A 6024-nucleotide genomic window follows, 5' to 3' on the forward strand; every position below is an offset into this window, starting at 1 on the left:
GGCCTCCAGGGTCACGGACGCGCGTGGGAGCTGCTTCTCCCGAGGCACAGAGTGGACGTGAAGGGCGGGGGCAGTTCCTTCGAGCATGGACTGTCCTTGCACCAAATGAAGGCCATGGAAGGGCGGTGATGGAGCGGAGGACGCGCCAGACTCCTGTGCTTTCCGGACTCCTCGCCCGGCCCCTGCCCCGCTTCTCTGCGTTCCTTCCCCACACCCGCTTTCTTCTCGGTACCACACGACGCCCCCTCCGGCGTCTGACAGGGCCTGGAGCTCCCCAGCTCGGTCTGCACGTGCGTGACCAGGCCCTGATGTCCCCTGCTGACCGTGGTGGGCGGCCAGCGTGTCCCTCCGGCCAGCTGAAGACGCCACCGCCTCCGTCCGGACTTCGACTGAGCCGCAGCGCCCTCTGCGCAGGGAAGCCCGGCTTCAGGGCTCTCCCACCGCCTTCCAGGCTCGCAAAAGTGTTGAGCTGCTGATGCAATCTCGCTGACTTGGTTCATCTTCCTCCCCTGCTTAGCTTGTGGAAGGGCCGAGCACCAAGGAAGCCCCTGATCCTTCCTTTCCTGAAGGGATTTCATTATTCAGCACTCCAAAGCTCTGCAGAAGACCCTGGTTCGATTCCTGGGTCCCGAAGACCTGCTGGAGAAGGGATAGGCTACCCACTCCAGTATTCTTGAGCTTCCCTTGTAGCTCAGCTAGTAAAGAATCCGCCTGCAATGAGAGAGGCCTGGGTTTGATCCCTGGGTTAGGAAGATCCCCCGGAGAAGGAAAAGGCTACCCACTCCAGTATTCTGGCCTGGAGAATTGCATGGACTGGATAGCCCACGGGGTCCCAAAGAGCTGGACACGGCTGAGCGACCTCCACTTTCATTTTCCAGGGCTCTGCATCTGACCTGTTGTTAGTCTCCAGTTGTATTGTCCTCAGCCCCCTTTAACCACCAGACCGTATGCTGGAGAGTTCTTTAAACTCTTCAAAGAGATTAAAGTATTCTGACTTGGGCACTCACACAGATTATTACTCTACAAACCTCAACAATGTGGCTTTTTTCATGACTTAATGAATTCAAGTGCTTTCTAGTTTTATCCTCCTAAAGCATTCACTGACTCGATGGACGTGAATCTGAGTGAACTCCGGGAATTGGTGATGGACAGGGAGGCCTGGCTTGCTGCGATTCATGGGGTCGCAGAGTCGGACATGACTGAGCGACTGAACTAAACTGAAAGCATTCACATCACTTGCTGACTAATCCTTTCTACAGTTTTCCACAGCTCTTTGATCTGTAGTTTCTGAAACTTGTTTATTCTGTCTCCCACCTCTGGCTCATTTTTCTCTAGAACACTACAAAATTAATAACTATGATTTTGCACCCAATTTGTAAGTTTTCCAGCACAGAGTGTACAGGGCAACTTCTGCAAGGAACTCCTCAGCGACTCTAGCTGGCTTTGGTCTCCCTCTCCTGACAGTGACACAGCCTCTACCAACCTTTGGCTGAGTCTCCAGCCTGGATTGCCACAGCCAACACCAACTGTGGGGCCCAGAATTACTCCATTCTACTTTCTGTTTAGTTCCAAGGGTTGGAAATGATTCATTCAAGGGAAGAATCAATTACTGAATCAACCCTAGTGTTTAAATATTGCTGTGTGTAATCCTTATACCAGAACCTCATGGCAAGGTACCAAAGTTCACATTTAACCGACGAGAAAACTATGCTGGCTTAAAATCTGTCAACTGAGAAAAGATGCACAACATGAGAGTTGTGAGTTTAGTTTTATCTGAGGCAAAATGAAGGAAACAGCCCAGGAAACAACACTTCAGGTTGTTCTGAGAAACACCTCCCAAGAGGTATGGGGTGGGGGTGGGGGGTATCAACATATGTGATTTTGGCAAAGGGGGAGTTCATGCAATCAAGCACTTACTTGTAAAAGTGTTCTGCTAGTTACCAGAAGCTAACTTTACCATGAAGGGATTTAGTGCTTCTCCAGACAGGAGATGCGGGCTTCCCTGATAGTTCAGTTGGTAAAGAAATCCACCTGCAATAAGGTGACCCTGGTTCGCTTCCTGGGTTGGGAAGATCCGCTGGAGAAGGGAAAGGCTACCCACTCCATGATTCTGGCCTGGAGAATTCTGTGGACTGTATAGTCCTTGGGGTCACAAAGAGTCAGATATGACTGAGTGACTTTCACTTTCAGACATGAGATACAAGGATTGGGATCATAAAATCAGTTGCTGAAAATATCTATCTAAGACCTGTTCCAACAGTTTTCCTGGAGCACAGCATGCCTCAGTCTTCACCCTGGACTCGTTTCAGGGCATGTCAAAGGTCAGCAGCTGCAGCAGCACGGGATTCAAGCCCAGCCGAGGCAGACAACAGATGCCCTTACCTTCTTAATCGCTAAATCATGACCAACTCTTTGCAATCCCATGGACTGCAGCACACCAGGCCTCCCTTTCCTTCACTATCTCCTGGAGTTTGCTCAAACTCATCTCCATTAGAATCAGTGATGCCATCCAACCTTCTCATCCTCTGCCACCCCCTTCTCCTCTTGCCCTCAATCTTTCCCAGGATCAGGGTCCTTTCCAATGAGTTGACTCTTTGCATCAGGTGGCCAAAGGATTGAAGCTTCAGCTTCAGCATCAATCCTTCTAATAGTCAAGAAGCAACAGTTAAAACTGTACATGGAATGGACTGGTTCAAAATTGGGAAAGGAGTCCATCAAGGCTGTATATTGTCACCCTGCTTATTTAACTTATACGCAGAGTACATCATGCAAAATGTTGGACTGAATGGATCACAAGCTGGAATCAAGATTGGCAGAAGAAATATCAACCTCAGATATGCAGATAATACCACTCCAATGGCAGAAAGTGAAGAGGAACTAAAAAGCCTCTTGATGAGGGTGAAAGAGGAGAATGAAAAAGCTGGCTTAAAATTCAACATTCAGAAAACTAAGATCATGCCATCTGGTCCCATCCTTTCATGGCAAATAGAAGGGGAGTTCTTAGGCTCCAAAATCACTGCATATGGTGACTGCAGTCATGAAATTAAATGACGCTTGATCCTTGGAAGGAAAGCTATGATGAACCTAGACAGCATATTAAAAAGGGGAGACATTACTTTGCCAACAAAGCTCTGTATAGTCAGAGCTATGGTCTTCTCAGTAGTCATGTATGGGTGTGAGACTTGGACCCTTAAGGAAAGCTGAGCAGCCAAGAATTGATGCTTTTGAATTGTGGTGTTGGAGAAGACTCTTAAGAGTCCCTTGGACTGCAAGGAGATTAAACCAGTCAATCCTAAAGGAAATCAGTCCTGAATATTCACTGGAAGGACTGATGCTGAAGCTGAAGCTCCAGTAGTTTGGGCACATGATGTGAAGAGCCGACTCACTGAAAAAGACGCTGTTGCTGTGAAGACTGAAGGCAAAAGAAGAGGGTGGCAGAGGATGAGATGGTCAGGTAGCATTACCACCTTAATGGACATGAATTTGAGCAAACTCCCAGCCAGTGAAAATGATAGGGAAGCCCTGCGTGCTGCGGCCCATGGGACGGCAGAGGCGGAATGAATTAGCGACTGAACAACCCGTCTGTCACAGCTTTACTTCCAAGGAGCCAGCATCTTTTAACTTCACGGCTGCAGGCACTGTCTGCAGTGATGGAGCCCAAGAAAGTAAGAGCCGCCATCTTTTTCACTTTTCCCCCATCTATTTGCCATGAAGGAATGGGACCAGATGCCATGATCTTAGTTTTCTAAATGCTGAGTTTCAAGCCAGCTTTTCCACTCTCCTTACACCATCATCAAGAGGCTTTTCAGTTCCTCTTCGTTTTTGGTCACTGGAGCGGCATCATTTGCATATCTGAGGCTGGTATTTCTCCTGGCAGCCTTCATTTAGCTTGTGATTTATCCAGCACTGCACACAGTGGCCTGAGCATATGCATTAAACAAGCAGGGTGACAGTTACGTCGCCTCAGTGTGCTCCCTTCCCAATTTTGAACCAGTCCCTTCCATGTCCAGCTCTGACAGTTGCTTCCTGACCTGTATACAGGTTTCTCAGGAGGCAGGTTAGGTGGTCTGGTGTTCCATCTCTTCAAGAGTTTTCCTGGATGGTGAGGGACAGAGAGGCCTGGCGGGCTACAGGCCATGATTGCAAGGAGTCAGACGTGACTGAGTGACTGAACCGACACAAAGGCTTTTGTGTAGTCAACGATGATTTTTTTTTTTTTTGGAAATACCCTTGTTTTTTCTATGATCCAACTGATGTTGGCAATTTGATCTCTGGTTCCTCTGCCTTTTCTAAATCCAGCCTGTATATCTGGAATTTCTCAGTTCATGTACTGTTGAAGCCTGGCTTGAAGGATTTTGAGTATTACTTTATTAACATGTGAAATGAGTGCAATTATATGGTAGTTTGAATACTCTTTGGCAATGCCTTTCTTTGGAACTGGAATGAAAACCTTTTCCAGCCTCATGGCCAGTCTTAAAGGGGAGACTAATTTAGGATGTGAAGATGTAAATACCACCCCTACCCACCCAATGTAGCCTCTATATATGTACAAAAGAGTCTAGGGTTCACCAGAGACTAGCCTGGCACTTTCACCTCGGCCCCGATGGCTCAGACTGTAGCTCTAACAGTGATGGCAGTGGCGCCTGGGCTGGTTCCAGCGCAGGACTCAGCCTGCAGTTCTAGCCAGATGGCTGTCATCCATTTGGCGGGGTGTAGGGTGGTGCCCCGGTGGTATCTTGTTGCCTGGAGTCCTGACACCACCTTACAAAGATGTACAGCAACCGTGACGACCACCCTCTGCTAACAGAAAGAGGCTGACCATCCACCCCTGGCTCTGCTGAAAAAGTGCCAGTTGCTCAGGTGTATCCGACTCTTTGCGACCCCATGGACTACACAGTCCACGGAATTCTCTGGGCCAGAATAGTCACTAAAGTATTGATGTGCTTCCCACTATCTCCTTGCCCATCTTGGGATTCAATTCCCTCCTAACTAGGTCTGTTCTAAGCTTTCCATTTAGATGGTGATTCTGGGTGGAGCAGAGCAATGAACTGAAAGATGACACTCCCCTAATTATTGGGCGTCTTTCCTTTGGTCTGATTTCTCTAATCAGAAAATGCCTGTTATCCCTCGATTTTTCTGAACATTGGTTCTAAACAGAGTGCTAGCGCTAACACATTTAAATCCATCCCCTGTTCATCTTTGGGCACAGTAAGCCCTCAGTAAACATGAAACGTGAATGGACACCAAGGCTACGCACCCTGGTCCTGTCGTTGTATACGTGTGCACACCTAAGATCTTGTATTATCTACCTTACCAGCTTCCCCTGGAAGCCACCCTGGCTCATTCTGTTCACTAGCTCACTTGTGTCCGACTCTCTGCGACCCCATGGACTGCAGCACGCCAGATTCCTGTCCATTACCAACTCTCAGAGTTTACTCAAACTCATGTCCACTGAGGCGGTGATGCCGTCCATCACGTCCTCTGTTGTCCCCTTCTCCTCCTGCGTTCTGGCTCATTACTTGCCTTTATTTTCTTATCAGGACCATGACACCTGCACACTGGAGACCCTGCCTTCTCTCTGCCCTTCCCAGCACAGCGTGGAATTCCAGGATACAAGCTCACGCCGCCTCTCCTCCCCTTCCTTTCCAACCAGTATTCTTGCCAGAATCCAGTATGAAAGTCAGTGACCTTCCAGCTTTGTTTCTAACTCTGGCTTTTCACTGAGTAGCAGTCTATGTGTTGAGCAGCAGTTTACTGTAGTCTTAGATCTACACTGGCGTTGTCCCCCAGAATTTCCTGCAGTGATGGAGCTGCCTTTATCTGCCATCCAGTGTGGCAGCCACGAGCCACATGTGGCTCTGGAGCACTCGAAACACACCAAGATGACTGGGGAATAAAATCTTAGTTTTAGTGACCTTATTTAACTTATATGCAGAGTACATTATGGGAAACACTGGGCTGGAAGAAGCAAAAGCTGGAATCAAGATTGCCGGGAGAAATATCAATAACCTCAGATATGTAGAT

Source organism: Ovis canadensis, chromosome 16 (genome assembly GCF_042477335.2).
Source record: "Ovis canadensis isolate MfBH-ARS-UI-01 breed Bighorn chromosome 16, ARS-UI_OviCan_v2, whole genome shotgun sequence".
Lineage (NCBI taxonomy): Eukaryota > Metazoa > Chordata > Mammalia > Artiodactyla > Bovidae > Ovis > Ovis canadensis.